We start from the raw sequence: 14,233 nt of genomic DNA, 5'->3' as shown, positions 1-14,233 counted from the left end.
GTTTGGGAGTCTTGGAGTGTCGGATCTGATATAGCAGCAGCAAGAAAATACATTTCAAAAGAGAGAATGTGGTGCTACCATAAACTAGCATCGTCTGCTATTCCAGTCTTGCAAAAGAAAATGCACTGGTTATGCACCACTGTAATGTTTGCTTAATTTCTAAAGCTTTATATTAAAGTGTTTAAAAATTATATAAAAGTAGTTCTCTCCAGGGGCTGTGAGCCCCAAGAGTGAAGGGAATGGGGCTGGTGTCCCGTTCACCATGCCTCAGAGTGTCAGGTGCACCACAGAAGGCACAAGCACTAGCAATCTGGTTGATTCCGGCTGTAGTTCTCAGAAAACCAAGAATGGGCCATCTTGCAGTGCCTCGTGGAGCAGCAGTTTTCTCTGGAGCCCTGCAGCTCCCTCCAGGCAGAGCAGCCAAGCTCCTGCCCGGCACCACAGCTCACAACCTTGCCCCTGGACGAAGAGAAGAATGGTCGCTCTGTTCCCAAAGGTTTACCCAAAGTGGCTCTTGACAGCCCCTCTGCCCGCAGCCGGTGGTGACAGGGATCCTGCAGTCACACCCTTCAAGAGCTGGGGCCTCACCAAAGACTCTCTGTGTGTCTCTTGTCCATCGGGGGAGGTTTTCCTCTTCCAAAGAAAAGGCCTTTCAGACCATTCTGTCTGCCCTTGAAGCACAGTTTCCTTCCACTGGGGCTGTCCCGTGCCCTGACGGCATGCGCTGGCACCCAGGACCCGTGCTACAGGCATTACCGCGACGTTGCTGAAGACCTCTGCACTCAGATTCTGCCCCCAGCACCTTCCAGCTGAGTGGTGCTGGAAAAACTAATCCAGCCCCTCTACTCCATTTCTTTATCAGCAAAATGGAGCTGACGATGATGATGAAGACATCATGCTCATAAAGTTCCTTTTTGTATTAAATGAAATGACGCAAACCACTTAGTGATATCCAGAAATCTCTCTATAAATAAGAGCTGTTATTAAATTCTTGTCTCTGCCTCCCATGTTCTTTGCGTGTCCTGTAGTGTGTATTTTTGTGCATTTTTCAAAGTATGAAAATATGCAAGCCAGTAGCATTTAGAGCACGTTGGCCATCCTAGATAGAACCCAGTGAAGCCGAGGAACTGTGTGTGAGATAGCAGAAATCAGCCTGCCGAAGACGCAGTGAGCTTTTGCGTAGTTTTTGTGTTGAGACCAGGGTATCAATCCAGCTAGCCTCAGCATGATCTTTCTCAGCATTACACAACAAAAGTCAACATCAAAATTATGAACCTGATCTGCTACAAGGTGGAGATTGATAAGGAAAAGACCCAATTAGTTTTAAAAGGCACAAATGAACCTCAGGATTCTCTCCATAATATATTATGAAGGGAAGAACTTTCGGTGACCCCAACGTCCACTAAGCTGTAATACCCCACTTCAAGAGGTTCTATTTCATCCTGAAGTGAGTGAGGGAAGAACAGCTGGGGTCTGGAAGATTTCTGGCTGTGTGTGGTTGAACTAGCATACATCACAGCTCTGTCTTCTCTATTCTACAGAACCATATCATTAGTCATTATCTATGGTTGAGGCCTCAGGGTAGGGCACATAAAATATATAATCACCAGATACTCTGCTCCACTGAAAGCATTTTCTCATGTTGCTCTATTAACCCTGAAAATACTCCCATGAGACAAATGCGTACTAACTCCTTCCTGGTGCTACAGAATGAGGGCCAGAAAGCAGCTCAGAGGCCACTGAAATTCAAAACAGGAGCTGCGCTTTTCCCTAAGGACCGGTGTTTGGGTCTGCGGCTGCCTGTCACCTCTCCCTTGCCACATCGCCTTTGAAGATTTGCAAAGATCTGCAGTTCTGACTTCCCTGGAGCCTGAACATGGTGGATTTAAGGGAGAATGCCCATTTCAGAGAGGGTGTGCACCATCCCAAGGGAAGCCCAGTCGCCCATTCACCCAGCTGATCCTGGACTGACTCATCCACAGATGCTCAACGTTTACAGCCCATGGACGGGTTGAAGAGCTGCTGGCTCTTTTGTTGAAATTCATATGTATAAAGACAGGGGCTCCATGACAACCGACTGCTGCACGGAAGGGATCCATGGGGCATCACAGGGTGAGGATCATTGCGACCCCGCAGCTAAAGAAGTAGGTAGAATCATCAGGTGCTGCCATCTGAAAAGCAGTAGGCTTTGGTGGGATCTACTCATACAACTAAACTCCAGCAATTATATTTAAGCCCCTGTTCTCCTCTTACCCACCACTGCTACCAAGAAGTTACTTTCACTGCCAAGGCATTGTGTGTATGTGTGTGTGAGTGGGTGGGTGGGTGTTAAAGATCAGCTGCAAACACTCCCAGACTGAAATCCGTCCCAAGTTACTCTTTTGTCCATGCCCAGATGTAGCATACATCACTTTTCAGCTACTGTGGAGAAATTGAATTCTGATGATGCAATACAGTAGCATAAAACTTTGAAAGAACACCTAAACTTGGAAGGGACAGGCGTATTTTTTAGATCTTTGACATTAGGAGCTAGCTGGGCTGTCATTGCACAAAACTCAATATGAAACACCAAGAAAAGGGCATTTGTGGTCTTTGCCTGTTTGCTATGGGTATTTGCTATGTTTTAGGTATTATGTTTAACTTATTTACTTATTAACACAACGATGCCTTGAGGTATGATTTAGGAGGAGACTAAGACCACTAGAGGTTAAGAAACAATCTCTTCAAGGTCACCTTGAGCAATAATGGGAGGCAGAATTCTGAAAATGACTCCAAAGATTCCATGGCCTGATCTCTAGAACTCATGAATGTAATGAGATACCAGCCCCGTGATTATTTTTTCACCCTATGGTTCAGTTGACCTTAAAATAAGGAGGTTATCTTGGCCGGCACCATGGCTCAGTAGGCTAATCCTCCGCCTGCGGCGCCGGCACACCGGGTTCTAGTCCTCGTCGGGGTACCGGATTCTGTCCCGGTTGCCCCTCTTCCAGGCCAGCTCTCTGCTATGGCCCGGGAGTGCAGTGGAGGATGGCCCAGGTGCTTGGGCCCTGCACCCCATGGGAGACCAGGGGAAGCACCTGGCTCCTGGCTTCGGATCAGGGCTGTGCGCTGGCTGCAGCGCGCTGGCCGCAGGGGCCATTGGAGGGTGAACCAACGGTAAAGGAAGACCTTTCTCTCTGTCTCTCTCTCTCTTACTGTCTAACTCTGCCTGTCAAAAAAAAATAATAATTAAAATTTTAAAAAAAGAACGAGATGCACCACGTTAGGACTCTAGCCCTTAGCAACTGAGAGACAGCGAGTGAGTGTTCTTTAAGTTGTAAAGAGAAGTTCATTACAGCATACGCATACCTCTATTACGTCACCGGATATTTGCTGAGTCCCACATGAGCCCCTGTTTGCTGGAACCACGTGTGGCACAGTAATGTGGTATGAGGAGAAGGGACTGTAAGAAGTTCTTACAGCTCTGGAAGTTGAGAAGTCCAAGAGCCCGGTGCTGGCACCGGGAGAGGCTCCTCTTGCTGCATCACAATACGACTCTGGCCAACACAGGGTGACAAGGCAGGAGCGTGCGGTGGGTGTCATTTCATGCCACTGGATGTCGTGCAGTGGGAGAAAATGAATGCAGTATTTAAGAGCCAGAGCTGACACCCTAACCCAGTTCCATTTGGCTTCAACCAAGTGGATAAGAAAACCGCAACATAGTCACAATACTGACTTAAGGGGGTTAATGCAGAATAAAGAATCAACTCATCCTCAAAGCAGATCAGAAAAATCAGCTCTTGGTTTAGTGTTTGCCTCCACCCTGATCCTTGCCTTGGTCCTGGGGAAGATCACGTTTCTGCAGATGAACCATGCTTAGTGCTACTGGATCCTTGTTGTCATCATTCCCTTCACGATAGCACACCCACTGCCTGGGTTTGCAAAGCACTTTTGCACCTGTTTTCTCATTTTCTGTTCATGACCGCTCCACAGAGCAGACCAAACAGAACAGTTATCCTTGCTGTCCAGATGAAATCGCCAAAGAGCAAGACACAACTACTTTTTCTAATAGTCACCCCTTTAGTAAGTAGGAGAGCCAGAAACCAACCCTGGCTTTTCTCCAAATGCAAGCTTTTCCTCGAGATTAGAAAGGGAAACTCAGAGCCGCAGAGCAACATGCCCTGGGTCACAGGTCTACTGGCCTCATAATTCCTGATTTCCCCAGCGCACTGAACTGGAATTCCTTCTACCTTAGCTATCTGACTCCAGCTGCCGAGTCTCCTGCAGCCAATTACCCAGAGCAATCACCCACAGCCTCCTGGCAAGTGACAGGCTTCTGACCTGGTTCCTTCTCTAGTCAGGGCCCTCAGTCCCAAGGACCTTTTCCCCAGTGCCTCCCTCCTGCCTCAGGGCCTTCGCGCTGGCTGCTCATGTTCTGTCTGAAACACTGCTTTAGGGACAACTCCCCAGATACAGGAGTTCCCTCGTCTACAGTCCCGTAACACAACATCCTTGTACACCTGCACTCTATACTGATGGGGCACGATGTCATTGAGCTCTGTGTGCCCCCGTTATGTGGCAAGTCCACGAGGACTGGAACAGCATCCCTTCTCCTCAAACCACATCACTGTGCCACACATGGTTCCAGTACATACATGGACTCAGCAAATACCCAGTGACCTAACAGATGTATGCATACGCTGGTATCTGGGTGAAACAATGCGGCCTTCTTCAGATAGGAGGGCCATGACCTTGATGGCTTCCTCTCCACAGGGCCAGCCTGTGAGGCCGCTTTTGACAATGCCAAACCATGTCTTTCTACCACCACCACTGCTATGCCAAGCTCAGGAAGTGAGCATAAAACCTTTCTAGTAAACATGTTACATCCCCATCCCCTAAAAAAAAAAAAATCCCGGCCAGCACCACGGCTCACTTGGCTAATCCTCCGCCTGCGGCGCCAGCACCCCAGGTTCTAGTTCCTGTTGGGGCACCGGATTCTGTCCCAGTTGCTCCTCTTCCAGTCCAGCTCTCTGCTGTGGCCCAGGAAGGCAGTGGAGGATGGCCCGAGTGCTTGGGCCCTGCACCCGCATGGGAGACCAGGAGGGCACCTGTCTCCTGGCTTTGGATCGGTGCAGCGCGCTGGCCATAGCACCCATTTGGGGGGTGAACCAACAGAAGGAAGACTCCTCTCACTGTCTAACTCCACCTGTGGGAAAAAAAAATCCCTCCGCAGTCCTGCCTCCCTGGAAAGCACCAGCCACCACAGCGCTTTCCCCCCCTCCACAGGCTGGTGTGGCTGCTGTATCTCACCTCCCCACACTAGCAGCTTTACGGGGAGATGTGCTGAGAACGAGTCCCCTCCCCCTCCCCCAGAGATGCCCACAGGACCTGCTGGGCAGCCCATGGCACCCAGGACCGGGTCTACCTCCTTTCCACGGTGCGATCAGCACTCAAAAACTACTGCACATATTAGCCATTCAGGAGTAACTTGACATTTTCCTTTTCTTGGCGAGAGTCCTTTGGAAAAGTGTTTGAAGAGCAGTGCTACACAGTCTCCAAGCTCCTTTCCGGTTCTGAGAAGTTCTGCCGCTCTGAGATTTATTGCATTTGCACTTGAGACGTGGTGGCCTTAGAGTTACAGCAGCATCTCATTCACTGCACCAAAGCTGACTTGTGCCGGATTCGAGAGAGTTCAAGGGCAACCTCCCGAATGCCCTCTTCTGCAGAGGGCGTAAGTGATGCACTAAAGTTTCTTTTCATCTAGTTTCAGCTCTTTATCCCCTACACTTCTGCCAAGTAGTTAGCAGTCTATTAAAAAATACTTGCGAGGAGAGGCTGTGACATTAGAGAAACCGCCAATGAATCATTTTGTTATATGAAAAGCTACCTTCGATTATATCTATTTTGTTTGCTATGCTTTTTTAAAAACAAAAAATCATGTGCATGCAAGCCTGATCATTATGAAATTAAATGCCTCACCTGCCTTATTCTATCATTGCCAATAACCACACTTGGAGTGCACACGCAGTTAAGTATTATCATCCTGATGGCAGCTTGGAGAGAGGACGATGTGCGGACCATGTGTGGCCTGGATATTCTGACCAAACTTCTCCCGGGGTGTTTGGGCAAAACCTACTACAGGAAGTGGAATGGGAGGTTCTCCTTGGAGGATGGGCACGTTTCCTCAAAACCATGGGGAAATTCACATGACATGTTTGGGGAATATTCCTCAGTGGTAGGTGTGGTTAATTGAAAGCTTGTGGTGGAACAAAAACACTGGTGATAATGATGGTGATAATTATGACAGAGCCGGAGAGTTCCTAATAGGGGCTGGATTAGTAAGCTTTGAGTACTGGATTAAGGAATGTGAACTCGATTCTCCATTATGGAACCACTGATACGTGTTCGAGGGATGGCCGACATGTGTAATTGAGGTACACAGGCCCTCTTCTGTCCAGGGGAGATGTTTCTCATCTTTCCTGTGCCCTTTGAGGATTAAGAGTGCAGTACCCCTGGCTCAAGTCCCTTTCTTTAACAGTCCTGAGGCTTCTTTGAGCACATAGTATGAAATGAAATATGCATAAATGAAAATTCATGCATCCACATTATGGGGATAACCCACATAGAGATGTTTAAAACAATCAGTGTAAGGGCATATCGAACAACAATGTGCCTTAGCATGCACATAGCCCATTAAAGTGTATGAGCCTTTCTTACCAGGAAATCTGTGAAACAAGTAAGACTGGCCAATATCATGATGGCTCACATCCATCACCAACTTCTAGGGAAATGTCTTTGTCCCAAGCCTGTCCTCATTACTCTTCCTGTTTTAGGCTAATTTGACAATCCTTGTAGGTATCTGGCTGGTCCACATTCCATGCTCATCCACAGTGGGTTGATTATTTCCTTGCATCGGAGATGAAACCGGCTGTAATCCAGAGACTCCACTCCCAGCGAAGCGTGCAGTTTCTCAGAGCTGAGTGTCTGAGCAGAGTCTTCCTCAGCTATAATCTGGACAAGTCTGGACAACGCTGACATTTCACTGGGTGTGTGCTTCTCCAGTGCACGCTCTGCCAAGCCCCCTGCCCCAGCTCCATGTGACGGTGTGGTCAACAGCTTGCTTTCCTGCCAGGGCCACAGTAGTGGGCAGGTTATACACCCCCTGACTTGGAAGCACAGTGGCCGGAGCTGACAGCGGAGGGGGAGAATGTGCGGCTGCAGGCCCTAGGGCCAGGCACCCCACTCCTTTGAAGTCTTCATTCTTCACTTGTTTTCTGGCCATACTCCCAGGCCAGCCAGCTGGGTGTTGCTTTTAGCCATTTGAGGGCCCTTTTGTGCTGTTAGCTTTGTTAGTTCAGGTTGTGGCAGCAAGACAGGGCGTATGTGGGATTCTAAGAGTGAACATATCCCTCTGTGGGAGCTGAGTGATGAGGACTTGAACTACAAAGCCAGAGCAGAAGGCCTGGAAGGGAAGGCATGGGTGGCAGTGCTCCTAGGAGTTCGAGTTTCCCAACTTCAGGGATTCGAGTTTTCCTTGTCAGACTGCAGGAGATGCTCCATGTAATTAGCCCATATGGAGGTTGACTTCGTTTTTCCTTTTCTTTTAACTTGCTGAGGGTTTTTTAAAAGACCCCTTCTGTTCTTGCAAGTTAGAAGGATCCGTTTCCTAAAAGAAACTGGAGCTCAAAGCATCTTTCTAGGACCGTGGAAGTCAGCTCCCGAGAACGTATCTGGTTGCTGGGAAGTGGCCGTGGAGTTGGGTTCTTCAGAATCTAAGTCCTCCTGTAATTACAGTAAAAGTCGCTTTGAAACCAGTATACTGAGTGTGTCTGAAGTTAATCGCGTTACAAAGGACTCCAGTCTTCCCAGGCAGCAGGGGCTCTGTGATTGGTGGGGTTTCAATCTTTTCTCATATTTCTGTCCAGTTGTCATCTATACGAAAGTCACTTATTCAGTTACAGGGACTATGTTGAAAGAAGTTAACAAGATGAAGAAATCCATTTTTACAAGAATATTTTTGGAGATAACAAATTGGTTTTTAAAAAACTCGTGATGTTTCTTTGGCTTCTTTCACTTGTCCTACCACAGAATTCCAAAGAAAAAGTGGAGCATCCCAGAGTTCATATGTAGTACATGTGATGTTCATAACCAGGCTTTGCAGAATTAGGCTGGAAGGAGAATGCCCGGGGAGCCAGGATTTTGACAGTGTGAATAAAGTTCAGGATTTTGCAGAGAAGGGAGGGCTCAGAAATGAAAAGAAAGGCTGGAAAAGCAGACCTGTACAAAGAGGCAGAAATACACAAGCAAACCAACTGTGATGGAAGTTGGGTTTTATTTTGATCCTAAGACAGTGATACACAAAACAGGAAATTTTACCAGTATTTAGTTGATGCAAAAATGTGGATTCTAAATATTTAGGGTACATCCACTGAGTAGACATTGAACAATTAATAATATATATTAAAATATTTCAATTATTCTCACCAATTCCTTAATTTATCCAGGATACTCTATGTTAATAGAAGCAGACTCAGGTGATGAATAAAGTCTTCCTGAGTTTAGTAACAAAGGAATTTGTAGGAAAAGTGAGTTTGAGATATTTTATTACCTGATTTTAGTATTTATTTACTGATTTGAAAGGCAGAGCAATAGAGAGAGGGAGAGAGAGAAAGAGAGATTCCATCCACTGGTTCACTCCCCAGATGCCCACAAACAGGTGGGGCAGGGCCAGGCCAAAGCCAGGAGCCAGGAACTAGTATCTTACGTGGGTGGCAGGGAGTCACCACTTGAGCCATCACATGTCGCCTCCAGGTATGAATTAGCAAGCAGCCAAAATCAGGAACCTCTGACATGGGATGCAAGTATCTGGAGTGAGGGCTTAACCGCTGCCCCACACCCACCCCACAGACTATCAGTCTCGCCTCTCCACTTGCTCTTCCATTCATCCCTCTCCCACATTGTCTTCCTGTTCTTCCAAGACTGAGTTTTATTGCTGCGAAAACTGCCTCCTTCAGTGTTAACCTCTGTCTAAATGACAGGTCTTTACATTTTCAAATATCAGTGTTCCTCCACCCACAATGCATTTCCCTTTTTTTGAACATCTCATGAGATTTCTCTTCTCTTTTCTTAAATTTTGTGTTTGCCTTGCAGGTTTGAATTTCAGTAAACTATCTTTGAAAGTTCATGTTTTGACTTGTTAAACATGTAAAGTGAAAACCCATTCTGGGTCATTTTATTCCTAGTTCCAAACATTGCAAACAACAATTCACAGTTGTCACAAAATCTACCCTTAAAAGCCTGTTTCCCTGGGACACTTTTATCTGGAGTTTTGCTTAAAATAAGACATTTAAATTTTTTTTCATGAGACATATGAGGGTACTTTGAGAGGTTTGTGGGCAATGAGATTAAAATATAAGTTTATTAGATCACAAATCATTTTGAAATCCATGTATAATTTTTTCAATATAAGCATTTTCCATGAACTTTTTGAAGATCTTTCATTGCTGCCATTTAATAATGGAGTAAATATTTTTTATAACTTAAAAAATGTTTTATTTGAAAGGCTGAGAGACAGACAGAAATCTTCCACCTGTCAGTTCATTCCCCAATTGCCTGTAGCAGAGGGGCTGGGCTAGGATGAAGCCAGGAGCCAAGGCCTCCATCCGGGGTCTCCCACATGGGTGGGGGTGTGCACTGGAAGGAAGCTGCATCAGAAGTCAGAGTCAGGACCAGAACTGGAATCAGGCACTCTGATATGGGACGTGGGTGTCCCGAGCAGTGTGTTAACCGCTGTGCCAAATGCCCACACCCTTGTGTCTCCCTTTATAAAGGGATGGTGTCTCTCAGAAAGGAGGAGGAAGCTCACATCTGATTCTTCATCAGAGCTCTTGGAAAACTGAGATTGTGCCCTTTATGGCAGCAGTGGCTTTTGGTTACACCCATCCCAAGGAGAGAACTCGGACAGACCCTTCCAGCAATGCCACAGACCTGCGTGTATGGATGCACCGATAACATGCACCTCAAATCAACAGTTTGATTCCCTTTTACCTCCAAATGCCGGACTGCTCCTTGCTAATTACAAATCTCTGGATACGTGACCTCAGCTAAGCCTTCGTTTCTGGATAGGCCTAAATGCACCAAACAAACTTGTTCTGGCACTCTTAAAACTACCCTCAGGGCAAAAAAAACAAACATAAGTGTGAAAAGCGATTTGCTTGTCAGTGAAGTCCCCTCGTCATGTTCTCTTCTCTGCCGTAGACTCTTCCCCAGGTCAGCTGCAGCCCTGGCCCTCCATCCTGCTAGGAGGGGTACAATGGGAAGAGCTCAAGAGGCGACACCTGTATCAGCAGGCTGGGGTGGGAGGAAGGCCCTGCTGTTGAGTTTGTCAATTTCTGTATTGTAGATGTCCCCACCCTGGCTGATCTGAAGCTCCCAGTTTAATGTCAGCTGTTCACAAGAGCCCTGAAATTCTGACAATCAGCTCTGGAAAACTCTACAAGCCAGCTGCAACACACTATCTTCTTACCATGCATAAAACAGCTTTTTGTAGGAATGATTCAACATAGTATGTGCTCTTTCAAACTTCAGATTTTTAAAACTGTATGGTTTTCTTACAAGGAGGATTTATACAGTGTATATGCCATATGTTACACCATAGTCGGCTGGAGTCCAGAGCAGCTCCCCAAAATGAAGCTCTAAGATTTCTATAGTAAAAATGAGTGGGAATACACATTGAAGAGGACTTTCAAAGAAATTACAGGTAATTTCCAATCCATCCAAGTGAGGCTTTATTGCCAAATGAGTTGAGGTCAGGGCAGAGTGCACCACAAATGATTTAAGCAAAGCTTTCCATGTTCAGGGTGGCTGCACTTGAGAACTGAGGCTGGCAGACTGGTCTGTAGTTGTTCAGAGCATCTTCTAATCAGAGTGCCTGTGTGGGTTTCTCCATGAACTGCTGATCAGGAGAACTTTAGGGTTTGTGCAGTCGCAGGAAAAGGTGACCAACGTGGAGAGATGGAGTTGGCTAACTCACGTAGATGTCAATATCTTGGCTGGGGGCCATCACTGTGGTGCAGTAGGCTAATCCCCTGCCTGTGGTACCGGCATCCCTTATGGATGCCAGTTCTAGTCCTGTCTGCTCCTGTTCTGTTCCAGCTCTCTGCTATGATCTGGGAAAGCAGTAGAGGATGGCCCAAGTGCTTCAGCCCCTGCACCCGTGTAGGAGACCTGGAAGAAGCTCCTGGTTCCTGGCTCTGGATTGGCTCAGCTCCAGCCATTGCAGCCCTTTGGGGAGTTTGGGGAGTGAACCAGCGGATGGAAACCTTTCTCTCTGTCTCTTCCTCTTACTATCTGTAACTCTACCTCTCAAATAAATAAATAAATCTTTTTAAAGAAAATGTCCTGTCAAACTGCAATGGCACACAGTTGCTCTCAGGGACAGACGGGTCTGGGGTCGCAGATCTGGCTCCAGCATCCTGCACTGCTCCTTACTCGTTACAAAACATTGGCTGCGTTATGTAAGCTCTCTGAGCCTTAGGGACCTCATTTATAAGATGCAGGAAAGGCACCTAGCTGTGAGGATTAAGTCAGATAATGAATGCAGTTCACTTAATGTAGAGTTCAAACCCCAGGAGCAATGGTTATTGTGTCTATTAACTGAGAAGTATTTGTTTTACATCAGCAGCATTGGAGAAGAGAAGAGAATGAGGGAACAGACTTGAGGTTTTGCCATCCATTTACTGTTTAACTTTTTTTCAGCTAATTTAATTTTTCATGGGTAAACAAACATAGGCATATCCCCCCCCCCCCAAGTTATTTTGGTATTTAAATGCTAGCATTCAAGGCATTGAGTTCTTAGGGAGAGGAAAAGTATTTTCTATTGATCTTTGCTCAGGTACTTGATTCTATGTTTTTAAGAGGAGGAGGGGGAGGAAGAAAGAATGAATCTTTCTTTCACTCTTATCTGAAAAGCTACCCAGAAGCAACTGGAAGTGAAAGAGAAACAAACTGGAGATCTATAAGAATTTGGCTTCAGGAAGTGCTTTTGTTTGGCCAATACATCATTAAGAGAATTTGCATTCATCCGCCTGCAGGTATGCACCACACCCTGCCAACTCTGGACTATGAACACATTTTGCGACTGACTGGCCTGGCTTCTGAACACATTTGAGATTCTCCAACTAGAGAGTCGCTCACAGTGTGCACTGAAGGAGAGGCTGATGGTCTTTGGGATGGGACTTGTCTCTGTTGTACAGGACTGTCCCAACATTGCCCACCTTGGCATCCAACCATGAGACACCAGGAGACTTTTTCTTCCATGGTGATGACCAAAAAACACCTCTTACACACACACATTTCCAATGGAGTCTAAAGGGTGTAGTATTATCCAATAAAGAATTTCTAGCATAATTCTTTTTTTTATTTTATTTTTATTTGACAGGCAGAGTTAGACAGTGAGAGAGAGACAGAGAGAGAGAGAGAAAGGTCTTCCTTCCGTTGGTTCATGCCCCAAATGGCCGCTACGGCCAGCACACTGTGCCGATACAAAGCCAGGAGCCAGGTGCTTCCTCCTGGTCTCCCATGCGGGTGCCATCCTCCACTGCCTTCCTGGGCCACAGCAGAGAGCTGGACTGGAAGAGGAGCAACTGAGACTAGAACCTGGCGCCCATGTGGGGTGCCGGTGCCGCAGGTGTAGGGTTAACCAAGTGAGCCACGGCGCTGGCTCTCTAGCATAATTCTTTAGAGGAATATAGTGGGAGGCAGCTTCTGCTCTAACATATCCAACAGAGGAAAGAATAGCTCAAAAACATGTTGCATGTATGCAACGGCCATACATGTCAAACGTATGCCCTGTCAATACTTGGGGGAAAGCTAATTCTGATGCCAAAGCTAAAGTGCTGCTTCATGTTCGTAGACGACAAGTTAGGATGTTCTCCCTTCTGACGCTCAGGCTGTCTTCATGATGAGAGGTTTTGTTTATATCTCCAAGATGTATTGACCTTCAGTAAAAAAGTTTCAAGTTCTAAGTTCTATTTGTGAAGCTGTCAATATTTGTAAAGCACACATCTTACTTGGCTATGTTGGGTAGAATCACAGTAGCAGACAGAGAAACAAGTAAAATCCCGATATGGATCGTGGCCTGCTTACACAGTGTATTCTCCCATGTGTCTGGGATCCGGCTCATTTTTGTTGTCCTTGTGGCAACTCTTAGGGCCCCCTTTGCTGACATCTGGTGATCTTAGCCTGTGCCACAGCCTCCTTTGCAAGCAGGGAAGTGTGCTGTTTATGAAGATCTGATAGGCTCACTACGACTGCCACTAGTCTGCTGAGGGATAGGATAATCCTGCACCCTATCATCCTTGGTAGATAATTAATTTGCTCTTGCCTCCTGGAGACCAGGCCTTCCCTTCCTGGTTAATGGTGTTGGCGAGTTTACCTTCTCCTGTGCAGGCCAGTAACGGAGATATTCTGAAGCATCAGCATTTGCAGGCAACCTCAAATTCCTCTACGTACCTCTTAGGCTCAACTCAGCTAGCTACCAATAACTATGAACATTCCTTAGTTTACCTTCTCTGTTTGATGTTAATATAGTTTCTTTTATTTATTTATTTGAGAGGCAGAGTTGTAGAGAGAGAAAGAGAGACAAAGAGAAAGGTCCTCCATCCACTGGTTCACTCCCCGTATGGCTGCAACGGCCTGAGCTGAGCCTATCTGAAGCCAGGAGCCAGGAGTCTCCTCTGGGTCTCCCATGCGGGTGCAGGGCCCAAGCACTTGGGCTATCCTCCACTGCCTTCCCGGGCCACAGCAGAGAGCTGCATTGGAAGAGGAGCAGCTGGGCCATGAACCAGTGCCCCTATGAGATGTCAGCACCGCAGGCAGAGGCTTAGCCTACAACGCCACAGCCCCAGCCCTCTAGTATAGTATCTTAATTTCTATCTTGTCTTTGGGGTGGGAGAGGGGATAATTAGAGGCATTCAAGAAAGGAGCACCAGCATTGGTCACTCCTAGCTGCAGAGAATTTTAAAACCCATGGGCTCTATACACACTGGCTTCCCTCTTTGGTCTTCCATCTTCCCTACATCAGGCTCTACCATAAGCCCTTTCTCTTACCTCACTTTCTAGAACATGGTTAGGATATTCTAGAATTTGTGTAGTTTTTTTAAAAAAAAGTTTACTTCTTTACTTTCATTTTATTTGAAAGCCACAGAGCCAGAGAGAGAAAGACAGAGAGACAGAGATCATCCATGTACTGGTT

Source organism: Oryctolagus cuniculus, chromosome 5 (assembly GCF_964237555.1).
Source record: "Oryctolagus cuniculus chromosome 5, mOryCun1.1, whole genome shotgun sequence".
Lineage (NCBI taxonomy): Eukaryota > Metazoa > Chordata > Mammalia > Lagomorpha > Leporidae > Oryctolagus > Oryctolagus cuniculus.
Note: the sequence above shows the minus strand (reverse complement) of the source record.